The sequence below is a fragment of the Tachypleus tridentatus genome, chromosome 3 (genome assembly GCF_004210375.1).
Source record: "Tachypleus tridentatus isolate NWPU-2018 chromosome 3, ASM421037v1, whole genome shotgun sequence".
Taxonomy (NCBI): domain Eukaryota; kingdom Metazoa; phylum Arthropoda; class Merostomata; order Xiphosura; family Limulidae; genus Tachypleus; species Tachypleus tridentatus.
In genome coordinates this window covers 72,718,843-72,733,743 of record NC_134827.1, presented here as the reverse complement: position 1 = coordinate 72,733,743, position 14,901 = coordinate 72,718,843, and the positions used below count along the sequence as shown (strand labels likewise).

General features: G+C 32.4%; 1 long non-coding RNA gene across 2 annotated transcripts in view; it reads left to right on the top strand.

Moving 5' to 3' along the window:
- The first annotated feature begins 2,192 nt into the window (after window positions 1-2,192).
- LOC143247163 (uncharacterized) overlaps window positions 2,193-14,901 on the top strand; it is a 40,714-nt gene continuing 28,005 nt past the window's right edge. For both annotated transcript variants that reach the window (XR_013026411.1, XR_013026410.1), the window contains exons 1-4: window positions 2,193-2,627; window positions 2,916-3,033; window positions 6,290-6,465; window positions 8,659-8,853. This is a non-coding gene — a long non-coding RNA (uncharacterized LOC143247163). The remainder of the gene's footprint in view (window positions 2,628-2,915; window positions 3,034-6,289; window positions 6,466-8,658; window positions 8,854-14,901) is intronic.

Genomic DNA, 14,901 nt, shown 5'->3' with positions numbered 1-14,901 from the left:
TTCACTGAACATCTTTCAAACAACTTTTCTATTCCAATTTATACAGATGGTTCAAAATCAGGTGACTCTATGGGCTCTGCCATGGTTTGTTGCGGTTTGGTGGTTGCGCGCAGAATCCCTTCTACAGCTTCTGTGTTCACTGCTGAACTGTACAACACATCTCTTGCTGTGGATCATATTGAAGTTGAGCAGTACTCCGACTGCACTATTTATACTGACTCACTTAGTTCTCTGCTGGCCTTGGAATCACTTCACGTTGGCTCACACCCTGTTTTTACTGATATTCAAAACTTACTGGCTTATTTCTCATTAACATCTACTTCTATCCAGTTTTTCTGGATACCAGGTTATGTTGGTATTCGCGGGAATGCGCTTGCAGACATGGCAGCTAAATCTATCTGCTCTGGCACTATCGCCACTGTGCCTATTTCGTACATGGACTATGGTCCTGTATTCAAGGCTCGGCTCCGTGCCAGCTGGCAGTCCACTTGGAGTGAGCAACATTGTTTCTTATACAGTAATAAGACAAGCTAAAGCATGAATAAATTGGGGTAGTGGATCCATATGAATAAATTACTTAAAGTTGGTACATTTAGTGAATAATTTGAACTGTTATAGCCGTGGTATAATACCAATTAACAAATCTGCAGGTAGTAGTTAAGAGCTAACATAATTAGGCTTCTACTGTTTTTGAGAGATTTGACAGGTTTTTTCTTGTTTTTCTTAAGTCTAAAGTTTCAAGGAATGGTGTATTTGACATCTCATTACTAGGTTTTAACAACTGTGATAACTCTTATACATTTTAGTCCCTTGGCCAGTAACAAGACTAAGTAGGGGTTAAACTGTAGACAAGTGTTACCTTACTCTTAAGTTCTTTCCCACATTAGAGTATTGGCCAAAGTGTTCCTTAAATGTTAAATTTTATTTTTATCAGTCTGTCTTGAATAAACATATGTTTGTTTGTTTGTTTTGGAATTTCGCACAAAGCTACTCGAGGGCTATCTGTGCTAGCCGTCCCTAATTTTGCAGTGTAAGACTAGAGGGAAGGCAGCTAGTCATCACCACCCACCGCCAACTCTTGGGCTACTCTTTTACCAACGAATAGTGGGATTGACCGTAACATTATACGCCCCCACGGCTGGGAGGGCGAGCATGTTTAGCGCGACGCGGGCGCGAACCCGCGACCCTCGGATTACGAGTCGCACGCCTTACGCGCTTGGCCATGCCAGGCCGAATAAACATATGAAAATTTCTTGACTTGCATGAATATCCTAACACATTTCTCTTTTTATATTAACATCTAAATTGATATTTAAACAATCCATCATCCAGTATTAAATTTAATTAATTAGTTAGTTATCACCATTAGATTCCATCTAGGAACATAGGGCCGCAATCGCTTGCGGATTCTTCAAGTATTTAAGTGAGTAGATTGTTAGCCCACTGCACCAAGCCGTCCCTAATTTAGCAGTGTAAGACTAGAGGGAAGGCAGCTAGTCATCACCACCCACCGCCAACTCTTGGGCTTCTCTTTTACCAACGAATAGTGGGATTGACCGTCACATTATAACTGGGAGGGCGAGCATGTTTGACGCGACGCGGGCTCGAACCCGCGACCCTCGGATTACGAGTCGCACGCCTCACGCGCTTGGCCATGCCAGGCCAAAGAAAGAAAACGGCATCATCACCCGATATTCCCAGGTGGTCACCCTCCCAAGTACTAACCGGGACTATCGTTACTTAGCTTCGGTGATTGGATGAGAATCAGCGCTTTCTATGTGGTATGAAGGATGACAATTTAATTAATAGTAGTTATAAATTCAGTAGAAAGTGTACAACAATTGTACACTATTTGATATACACCAGCCTTGTAAATAAAGTAATAAAAAATACTGTATAGATCTTGGTGGCTTGCATACTTATAGTCTAAAAGCTGTTTTCAAAAGTTTTGGATGTAAAAGAAAGTGGTAATCTTTAAAACAAAATAATTAATTAATCTTCATCAAAATGTTATGAAAGTGTACTTGTTTCTTTATCCTTATGAAAAGGCAAATTTGTTTTTAATTAAAGTATAGACAACTTGCTACTTAATTTAGTTGTAAACTATAATCTTTAATGATTCTCACTAGTTTTGTTTATTAAATATTTTGTAGACTAACCCTGTCTGAACTGCTGACTCATTCCTACAGATCTGCCACAACTTAGTCTTGAGTAAACTGTAAATTTTTTAGTTGCATATAATCATTAACTTTCTAGCTGATTACATCGATTTCAAACTTGGCTGAATTGTGATGCTGACACAAGTTTTCCTTAATGTTGGCATAGAAATATTAATGTTGCAAACGTGTATAAACCAGTATCAAGTGAATTATGATCTGGTAATTAAAAGCCCTTGTGAGCTTTAAGTTGATTAACAAGATATATTGTGCATGAATTATTCTTTATTTAATGCTCTAATTTTTGTGTACATGTTTCGGAGATAGGTTTCTTATAGTTCTGTTCTTCTAATTCTCTTCATTTAAATGTTAATATTGAGAATTTTTTCATCTTGGTGGAAAGTTCTAGTCATGAGTATTCAAGTATGTGCAAACTATATCTCACATGTGTAGAAGCTGAAGAGATGAAAGGTAATTTTTATAACTAAAATTATTCAAATCTCAAATGACAAATATAGGAACACTAATATTTCTTTTGTTTATACAGGGAGCAAGAACAAACAGTAAGTCTTGCAGAATTGCAAATCTAACTTACAATTATTAAGGATAGGCCAACTTTCTTTTGTAATAAATTTTATTCAACTTTAACCTGATATAAGATTGACTATTGTAAATCACTACTAGTTTTACTTAATTTGTATATCAGAGCTTTCATCTTAACATAACATCTAATTTATTTATTCCTTGTACTCAACCTAGCTGATCACTGAACTCAACTTCCTGTCAGGTGAACCACAGCAGGAAACTATAAAAGGCCAAGCTGAAGATTTAACATCCTTGTAAAATATTGTTACTGAAACTACCAAGGATTCATGATGTTGGTATAATAAAGATGTTAAAAGTAATTTATATGGAGTAACTTAATATCATAAAAGTAATTTATATGGAGTAACTTAATATCATCACTTCCTTTGTTTAAAGTGAGAGTTTGAGAAAGAATGAATAATGAATGGCCAGTTTACAAATCAAATAATTTGTTTAGTTAAACTCTCAACTTTTAGTTTACATTTAACCACAAACTTAGCTCCTAGCTAACCACAAATATGTATGTATTAAGAGACTGACTTCTTCCTTGTATAGATGATGTACAAATATTCCTTTCATAAATGGTATGTACATGATCGGTTGCTTTATCACAGGTTATCTATTGTTAGAACCAGGGTTGGATTATCTATTAGGCACAGTGCCTAGGGCCTACAAAAACTGTATGAAAATTTTCTCCAAGTTATTCTTGGAGAGCTGAAAATAAGCATAGAAAAATAAAATGTGCATTTTACTGTATAAATCTTATTACATATTTAAGTAATACAATATATTTTTGTGTATATGCATTAGTTTGTGTACTTGCAACTACAGTATATTAACACACAAACTATTTGCTCTGGTGTATCTAATTATTTTGCATCCAACTGCACTTCTATCATCTACTCAACCTTGCTGCTCTTAGAACTCTTAAGTTCTTATAAGATGAACCACACCAGTAACTTGAACATCAAGAACAAGTTACAACTTGTTTTACTCCATTTTCATCAATTAAAAAGATTACATCACAAAAGGAAAGTTAGAATTACATGTCTAAACATAATATTCTTGCTTCTTTCAATGACTTTCTTTTTACAGCTAATGAAAGTTTAATCTATTGTTTCACAGAATCAGTGTGCACAAAGGTTAGATTCTTATCTTCAGTGAACAAGATAAGCCCCCAATCAGGATATCTGAACTTGCACTGCTAAAACTGGGTTTTGACACCTGTGCTAGGCATAGCACAGATAGCCCATTATGTAGCTTTGTGCTTAATTCTAAACAAATCCACAAGGTAAAGGTTTGTTGTATACCTACTTATTATACTTAGTATCCAACTAATACTGTGCATGTTGTCTGCTCTTCAAACTCTAAACTTCATGAAATGTGTATCATAATGGGAAATGGATAATCCTTTACGTTCCTAAATATTAGGGATTTCTTCTTGTAAGGTGCCAACCTATGCCGAAACTGCAGAGGACTTGTATCATTTTAAAAATAGGTCTTAAAATTAAGAATACAGACCTTGGGAACTTAGACAGATTGACTTGTATAACCAACTCTGTATTTTATATGGAAAGTAAGATAGCATATTTTATTTTTGATAAGTTATTTTATTCCTTCTGTTGTTTAGTTAATCTTCATCATTTTAATTTATATTTAAATGCTAGCTTGCTGCTTTTGGTAGTTAAAACAATCTTTAGTTTCTATTAATTATGAGACCGACACCAGTTTCCTTCTTAGTGACATACCAATATTAAGTTTATTAAACAGTATATACCTGATTATCATATGATCTCCTTTATTAGTTATAACACTTGAATGAGGAAGTGTTTATTGTAATATGTAAATGACATGATGATTACTGTTTCTAAATTAGATATTTAGATGTAAGATTCAATTTGTTCAACATATACTGGCAAGTGAAAAGTTTTAGAGAAGGTTAATCTAAAAATAAACTATAGCTCAAATTATATATACTTCAGAACCAAAATAACCTATTTCACTTATACTGTAATTTCCTAACTTACTAGAATAGTAATGGATTTGATGTCACTTAATATGGTATAAAACCAAATATTTAGTTTACCATTAACCAAGGATACAGAAAACTGAACATTATCTTTCAACAATTTGGACTATACAAGGAACCCGTTTTCTGTTAAGTTTTGGATGTGGAACTTGTACCATTCTTTTAATTTATCTGATGGGTAAATCCTGCTGATAACTAGATATCACTTCTTATTTAGTAATAAGACAATTTAAATCAGAATATCATATACTATTGCTAAGGTTAAATTAATATTAAAAAACAATCTGCTATATGGGAATTAGTGTATAATCTCTACTCTTTTTAGATCTACGAACTGCGTATTCTGTTACCCATAACAAATCTGCTACAACTATTGTATAGCAGGTTATGTAATTCAAGAAAGTCTTTTTGTTCAGCACAGTTTAAAATTTCTTTTCTTGCTCTTCTTCAAACTATAAAACACTTTATTGTTGGAGAGAATACTTTATAAACTATGATAACCTTTGTATATGTTCTACCTTCTCTTCCCCATGTACCTGGGGACACATTTAAGGATGGAAAAACTGTAGATGGACTTTACTGTAGTCTGCAAAGTTTTTTTTCCCCGTGGTAGGGTGTCAGCTACTCTATTTACTTGAAGTATTTTCATAATGTATGCTCAATCTATACTAAATGACAACTTTCTTGGATTACATGAACATCTGAGTGTTAAGAGTAACACTTGTTTTACAAATCTTTTGTTGCTAACACTCTAATACATATTTAAATACAAAGAAACAGAATAACTTGGACTACTGCACAGATTTTTCCTTTTTGTCCTTAATACCTAAATAATTGTCAAATTATAATCAATTGTACCAATACTTTAAGTTGTGTTGATAGTTAACATTTGCTACATGACTAACTTTTTAAAATTATACATACCCTATTAACTGATACATACAGTACACACATGTATATAAATGTACTTTTTACAGAAGCTCTAGGTTAAAAGTGGACTTTGAAACATAAAATACATTATGTAATGCCAAATCCTCAGTTGTTACATAAAGTGAAAAATAGATTAGTTTTTAATAACCAACAATAATTAAGGTACATTTTTTTTATTAAATATTGATTCTCATTAGCTATATTTCCAGAATACTTGTACATCAACACTGTCGGAACTTTGACTTGTTCCTTTAATCTGTTGGAAAGTAATCATTAAAAAAAATCCTGAAGTTAGATTACTTAGTTCACCTGCAATATTAAACAAGTGTTACAGCTGTTTATTAATAAACATTTATAATACTGTTTAAGTTATTGTTTCTTCTAATTCTTTTTATCTGTTCATTAATTTACATAAATATTTCTCTTGATATTGATAGTTGTTATGTTACCAGGAAGTTCTATATATTGACACTCTTAAGAGTATACACTGTTTGACATGCTATTAAAATAGTGTTAACAAAGTGTTAACAATACAGGTATTTTAAAGGTTTAAAATAAATTTTTAGTTTTTCTCTATTGAATTACTTAGATATGCAACAATTCTTGTTGTCAGAGCAGGCTGCCAAAATCAAATGACAGCATAAGGATAGAAGGTTGCTCATCTCTCTATGATTTACTATAGTGTCAGTTTCTTCCTTCAACCTCACATTAACTATGCCATCTCTTGAACCTAGCTGATCTCTGAAGTTAATCACTTCTTGTCAGGTGAGCACAGCAAGAAACTGTTAGAAAGAGTTATTAAAGAACATGGGTGATTTCTTTTTTGTAAAATATCTGTACTGAAACTACAAAGGGTTCATGATATTGGTGTAATAAAGGTATTGAAACCAAGGATGCTTTAAATTTATTTAAAGCAGAAGTTTGAGATAGCAACTTTTATTTTTGTTTACTGGGTTACTGGTGGCTTATTATTCATTCCATCATTTAGTGAAACTGTCAGTTGTTAGTTTGCATTTAAACAACTCACCTTCTAGCTAATCCCATGAATTAATATGTATTAAACTGATGCAAGTTCCTTCTACAGATGAAGTACAGATATTAATTTTCATAAAGGATATGTACATGATTAGTTGTTTTATTGCATGTTATTCTTAGAACTCAATGTCCATTAAAGTGAACTCAAGCCAGAAGATAAATCTGAATATGTAAGAAAATGAATATCTCCTTGTAAGTTTATCTACACAAACTGTGAAATTACTTAAGTCATTAAAAGTAAAGATAAGAGAAACTTTGAATTTCAACCATGGTTAATGTAATCCTTCTAAAGGACAAGGAGTGTGAGAAGTTTCAATGTTTGTTTTCTATTTGTTGTTATAGTTATTGTTCATTTAAGCTGCAAATCTTTAAGTTTTAAAACTAACTCAATGTAGTTAAGCTATTCATATGAACTTTTAAATTTTCATATTTAAGAGACTGACACCAGTTTTCATAAGTGATTTTAGGTATTAATGTTTCTAAATAAGTAGTTAATTATTGTACATTATCTGGTCTTTAAACTTGGATTTCCCACACCCAGAGCCAGAAGTTAGGGAAGCTGAAGACACAACATTATCAACTATTTTTCACTAAATAAATGTACTTAAACCGGGCAGGATTTGTGTTGAGAGTATAAGGATGGTGTTAAGAGCAAATATAGGAAAATTGAATTTTGATAGTGATTTAATGATTTTCCTTCTTGAAAGGAAGGGAATGTGAGTTAGCAAAATCTACTTCTTATTTGTTTATGGGTTTGTTTTCCATTCATGTGTTACTTTGTTTAGTTACTCTACAATTTTATATTTAAATGCTGACTCACCTTTTGTCTAATCACATGAATTTTTATCTTGTAAATTGAGACTAAAACCAATTTCTTCAATCAGTGATGTGCAGATATTATTGATAAAGAGTATGTACCTGATCACAGATTAGTTGGTCTTAGAATTTCAAATTCTGTTAAGCTCAAAATGTTAAAGCCAACTGCATAATATAATGGCCAGTTTCTTTTTTTTTGAAAATATCTGCATTTAGACTGGGTTTGTCTTAATATTCAATTTTTCCCATCTTAACTATACAAGAATTCAGTTTTAAAAAGTAAATATAACCACTTCCTAAAGTGGAAGAATGCAAGTTAGTAAGTTTAATTTGTTACTTGATTTTGGATTTGCTTTCCAGTAACTTATTCTAACACTTATTTAAGCTGTAAATTTAAACTTAAACACAACTTGCATTGTAATTAATTGCATCAATTTTTATCTTGAATGAATTATCACCCTGACACCAGGGTTCTGTAGCAGTTATTTACAAATACTGACTTCTTTTAATAGAAAGTAAATAATTCTTACTATCTGAAATTTCTTATGCTAACTAATTGGTTAATTATTGTAACTTATCTGGTCTTTAAACTTGAATTTACCATAACCAGAGCCAAAAGATAGGGAAGCTGAAAATACATTGGCTACTTTTTTTGGTCAGTATATGTACTTAAACTGAACAAGATTCATGTTATCAGTATAATGATGGCATTAAAAGTGAATGAGGAAACTGTGAATTAAGACAGTGATTTAATGTAATCTGTTTGGTTTTTGAAACAGGAAGTGTGAGGTAGCAAAAACTGTTTTAACTTTGACTTTTCTGTTTATTTAGTTTGTCTGTATTTTAGTTAAATTATGTTTGAAGGCTACCTTACATGCTCCTAAATTATGTAGTTTTAAAATGGTAAGAGTTATGAAAATGACACCAATGTTCCCTATTAGTGACTGAGATATTATTATTGCAAAAGTGTAAATATAGTATAACGTTTAATCATTTAAAAACTGACATGTTCAATAACTTGTCTCCTCAAAGGTAGTAAGCAAGCATTATTATTCAAATTAGATATTTTTATTTTAGTTTTGTACATGTTTTTGTTTTCTTTTATAGAAACATTGTGAAGCTCATGGTGATAAGAAATTCTTGCATTTGGGAAATGAGAAGCTTGGAAAAGGAATTCTAGAAAACATCAAACAAAATATGCAAGAACACTAACAATGGTAGATGAAAGAACAGCATTATTTCTGTATCTTATACAGAAGGGAACATTCAACATCAAGAAGTTTTGTACACAACTAATAGTAGGTAACTTGCTATTACAATTAATAACTTGTCTTCTAAAGTAAATACATTCAATTAAATGTATTCTGAATGGAATGGACTTTATGCAGTTACAACTGTTACTGCATTTGTATATCACTTAGAATTTATTTCAGACACTTAAAATTACAATTTTATTACTAGGATGCTATCTAACTTTCTCGAGTAAGAACTTCTCTACCTGAGAAAGTGCTCACCTTTCTAGACAGTTACAGAAAACATGTCAGTTGAAAGCTTCAAGATTTTCTTCTTATCCACAAGATAATAGATTTATTCTAGTGTTTACCCCTTATTTGTATCCAACTGATAACTTGTGTTGTTTGCTCTTTGAACTAGAACTTCATGTAAGGTGAACCAGAATGGGGATGAGAGAAGATAATTTAAGAGGTTTGGGAACATAAAGGATTTCTTTTTATAACCTATCTATACTGAAACTGTAATATTTGTCATTTTAAAAATGGGTTCTAAAATTAAGAATGCAGACTTTCCTTTATGAAAAGGAGTGTAAGCTAGCAGATTGTTTCATTAGTTTTATTTAGTTATTTTATTTCTTTTATTGTTTAGTTTTATTGTTTATTCTCTACTCTTCCACTGCTAAAGTGGGGATGGCTAGTGTAGGTAGCTTTGAGAAACTCAAAACAACCCTAGCCCTAGGGAATCCTTTCAACACTTAAAATTCTCATTCTCAGAACAAGCTATAGAAAATCAAATGACAACAGAAGAATAGACTGCCCAATAAGATAAGACTTGCTATAGTGTTGGTTTCTTCCTTGAACAAAACATACAAATAACTTTTATTGTACTCAACCTAGCTGATATCTAAACTCCAATTACAAGAAAGTATAAAAGATCAAGTTGAAGATTCAAGAACATGAATGATATTTCTTTATACAGTTTCTTTACTGAAACTATAGAGGAATCATGATGTTGGTATTATGATAACAATAATAATAAAGGTGTTAAAAGGAAGGATAGTTAAACTAGTAAGTTATATCAAGTGATATTAATATCCTTCTCTTTAATTAAAGACAAAAAGTGAGATAGCAAATTATATGGCTACTTATTACTCATTCCATCACTTGGTTAAGCTATCAGTTTTTAGTTTACAATTAAACACTAACTCTCCTTCTACCTAATGACATTCTCTCATCAGTATTAAGAGACTGAGATGACTTCCTTCTACAGAAGTACAGACCTTAATGTAAGTAAAGAGTATGTATGATTAGTTGCTTTCTTATATTTTCTTTTCTTAGAACTCAAACATCGGTAAAGATAAACTAGAACTGAAAGCCAAATATGGAACAAAATGAATGGTATCTGCTTGTAAAAAGTCCTATTTAAATATAGGATTTATGATAAATATATCCTAAAAAGTAAGGATATGAGAAACGTTGAATATTAATAGTGGTTAGTGATCCATTTGTCTTTTTAAAGGGTAAGGAGTTTGAGGTAACATGTTTGATATTATATTCTCTATTTGTTAGTTTATTCATTCCTTTGATCATTTGGTTAAGTGTCGAATTATATTTATGTTTTACCTTTCAAAACTAACTGGCAATGTAGTTACCCACATGAATTTTAAGCGTTAACAAACTGAGATTTGCACCAGTTTTCCATAATGGTGATTTATATTGGTTCTAAATAACTCATGAATTGATCTTATGATCTAAGTAGTTACTGTAGCTGAGCTGATCATTCAACTTTAACTTTCCTTTAACCAGAGCTAAAAGGCAATTATTGTATAACAGATTACAAAATTCAAGAAAATCTTTTTGTTCAGCACAGATTTAAATTCTTTCTTTCCTCACTGCACTTCAAACTATAAAACTTTGCTGTTGGAAAGAATACTTTATAAACTATAACCCTTATATACATGTACCTTCCCTTTGCCACGTACCTGGGGACACAGTTAAGGAGGGGAAAACTGTAGACAGGCTTTGCCATAGTCTGTAAAATTTTGTTTTCCCCATCAGTGTCAGCTAACCTGTATTCTTTCAAAGTTCGTTGTTCATTATGTATCTTTTTAATCTGTGTTAAACAACAACTTTCTAAAATTACATGAACATTTGATTGCAAAGCAATATGACTAACACCTTTTTCAGAGATTTTCTTTGACTCTGTACTATATCTTTCATTTAAGATGTGCAATCCCTTCCAGAATACTTTATAGATTTCCCCATTTTGTGTTTAACACCTGAGCAGTTGATGGGGAAATTATGATCCCTTGTGTTTATATTCACTTTGCTGATAGTTATAGCACTCACTACATGGCTATAATTTCATAATTGTACAAAAATATGAAACTGACTCTTAATACCCAGCATTTAAGAAACAAGAATTTGCACTATGTATAGATGTTTGACTTCAATATATTGTTTAAAACTTTAATATAAGTTCTAGCAAAGACAAAGTATTAACTTACCTCTTTCTAATAATTTGGATTTATGTAAAGGAATAAGGAACGTAACTTAGGCTTCTATTCTTCTTATGTAAAGTGTGCAAATAGATATGTTCATTTTTAATTATTTGATCACCTAAAACAATTTATTGAATAAGTTGAAGTATAATGAAAACACATGTTCATGTGGTTGTTATAAAATATTTTATAACAATTCTCACTAGCTACATTTCACAAATACCTAGTTTTACTCTGAACTTCTTAATTATTACTCTAGATTAGACAATGTATGTAAACTGCATATTTCAATATTTAAGTAATTCAACCTTAAACTTAAGTTGCATAAACTGAGACTGACAATGATTCTCCTAATATCTTGTTACTAATCCTAAGAATATGTAAACAATTATGAATTCTTATTCTTGGAAAAAAATAACTTGTCATGTACTGTGGGTGTCCTGTATATGTTGGTTTTGAATATTTTAGAATTTGTATTTACAAAAATGTGGAATCTAATACTTATTGTTTATTAACCATCATGCCCAGGTATGTTACATGTATTTAGAATGTATTAAGTAGAAGTTTAACAAAATTTAAAATATTTAACTGTAAAAACATTTTTTACAAGTTTAATTACTTGCATAAGTGCAGGTGCAATAAATTCTAAGGTGACATTATGAAAGATGTGCATGTAAAAATGCCTGGTATGGATTGAGAACTTTTATGTAGAAAAGTGGACAACTTTTCAACCTTCTGTCTTTGTCAAGTTCACAAAGAAAGATGTAACTGACCAATAGCTGACCACATGTTTGAAGGAGGTTGTGTAATTGAGTGTAAGAATGTAGAGGGTGTGCTTAGATGTTTGATTATATTTTTTAATAGAGGTGTAAAGGTGTTCTTTTATATTTGTTTATTTTGGGCTTAAGTTGTTGTACAAGTAAGGCTTCTTTAATTTTGCATTTGCTTATGTTTGTTTTTTTTATTTAGTATTTGAGTCTTTTCTATGGTTATGTTGTGTTTATTTGACTTGTAGTGTTCGAAAAAGTGTGAAGGTGACTCTTTATGTTCTTTGAATCTGGTTTCCATTTTTCTACTTGTTTCTCCAATATAGAAGTCGTAGCAGTTATCACATTGTATTTTATAAATAATGTTGGTGTGGTGTTTGTCAGTGTAGTTTTTACATAGTATAGACCTTAGCTGGTTTTTGAATAAATTTGGTATTAACTGGAATGTAATATTTTCTTACTAGTTTTTGCCAAATGTTTATTTGTCTGGTGATGTCAGGAATATGATATGCAACAGCATATGGTTTTTTGATTTTTTTAATTATTGGATATATTTACTTTTTTTAGTTGCTTTCTGTCCAGGTGTGTGCATATAATGTTTTCACGGTTTATGGAGGAAACTTATTGATGTTGATGAAGTATTGTTTTATTTTGTCTAATTCATCGTTAATTTTATCTGGTGAGCATAGTTTTATGGCTGTGTTTATTTGGTTTCTTAGTATGTTGAGTTTTTGTTTTGTTTCATGTGCTGAATCCCAAGGAATGTATAGTTTAGTATGACTGATTTTTCAGTGGATTTCTGTTTTAAATTGTGTATTGGTTCTTGTAATTTTGAGGTTAAGAAATGATATTTGATTGCTTTCTTCCTGTTCACATGTGAAGTTAATGTTGGGATTGAAAAAATTGCGTGTGTTCTGTAGATGTTAATCCCACAATCGTGTCGTCTACATATTTGTACCAGTATAGTGGTGGATGTAATGCTATGTTAACTGCTTGTATTTCAGCTTGTGCCATAAAATTTTGGCTAGAGCTAGTGATACTGGGTTGCCCATGCTTAAGCCATTTGTTTGTATATAGTTGTGGTTGTTGAACATGAAGTTTGTCTTCATCGTGGTGAATTCTATGAGGGTTGCTAATTGGTTGCTGGGAATGTCTATTGATGGGTTAGGGTTTCTGATATAGTTCTATGCCTATCTTGCAGGCTTCAACAGTTGGGACTTCTGTAAAGAGGGATATAACATCAAAACTGGTCATTAAATTAATTAAGATTTTTACTTTGATTTATTTGTGCAGTTGGAACTGAATTTTATCAGCTACGTTTTTTTTCTAAATACTCAGTTGCTGAAACAGTTAGGTACACCTTTCATGTAGTTTGAATGATGGCCACACCCTTTGAAGTCATACAATGTCTTGTTATTCCAACCATTTCTTTCTGTTTTGTACTCCCATTCCTACTCCCTAATTTTGTATTGCACTTATTCCCCTCCTTCAGTGGTGGCCCCCTATGGTCAACTAGATACCAGTGTTGGATTTTTTCAAGAGGTGTTGTGGACATTTATATCTGCTGGTGTTTGCAGCAATACCAGGGATTTGTGAACACTATACCCAATGTCCTTATCTGGCACTGTAGTGAATCTCTGCATAGGGATCTATGACAGGTGGGGCTAGTGGGCATTGAAATGTAGCTTCTTTATGGAAGCCCCTCATTCTGACAAAATAAATAAAACTTCAAAAAATTGAAAGAAACATCATTGGAGAACTACTATGCATGGATGATTCTATTGTGCATTCTCTATTACAGCCAGATTCTGCACCTCAATTTCTGATTATCCATTCCTTATCTGAAAAATGCTTGTGACAAATGTCTCCATTTTTCATTCAAAAGGGATTAGAGGGACTTGCTGGCTCTCCAAAGTCAGTAAAGTTGTGCTCTTGAAACATCTTCAACATACCAAACTTCTTGAAATCAAAGGCTATTCACTTTATTTCTTGCTTTAAATGGGTAGAAAAGAATGAGGTGCAATGCTTTGAGCCTGTTAATATCACCTACCCATAGGCTTGGAAATTGTCACCAACTTCATATTGGACATATGCTGCTGCACTCCATTCCACTACCACAGTGGTATGCAAACAGATCTTTCCATGCATCCTACAAAAGAGTTGTTTGCAAAACACCTTAATCTTATGCTCTCCATAATTAAAGTTGACCCATCTGTCTACCTCCATCTCTGTACCTACCACTCATTCCAGTGACTATCCAGTTTCACTTCCTTCAGGTTTGAGCATTTTCTTGTGTCCATTGTTTTCTGTAGCCCCAAGAAATAAACTGATCATTTGTTCATGCTTTCAGTCCCGGAGTCTTTGTTTGCAGACACACTTGGCTATTTCCTCCATGGCAGGATCCATGGAGGTTGATAGGTTTTTGTCCAGTAAAGAAGAAATATCGCAAACAGAAGACCTTCCTGCCACATTTTCCTTCGTATAAACAATTGCCACTCTGATCCAGTGGAACTCTTTGGTTTTTCATCAAATATAGATGATATTAAGGATTTGGTTCTTACTTTCCCATGTTCCTATTACATGAAGTATATTTTGAAACCTGCTGATACAGTCGCCTCAGCAATTTTCCTTTTACAGAAATGACAGGTTATGTGATGAAGAAGTGTATGGTGGGGTGGCATTGCTGGTTGATCAGCATGTGCCCAGCCTGTCTTTGTTACTTGATATACTGTTGGAGGCTGTAGCCATCTGTTATGGTCTGGCTGTACGTCAGTGGACCTTATACTCATTACAAGGTGTTGCACCATCTCTTTCCTGCCTCTTACCTGGTTTATCTGAAGAGTGGATGTA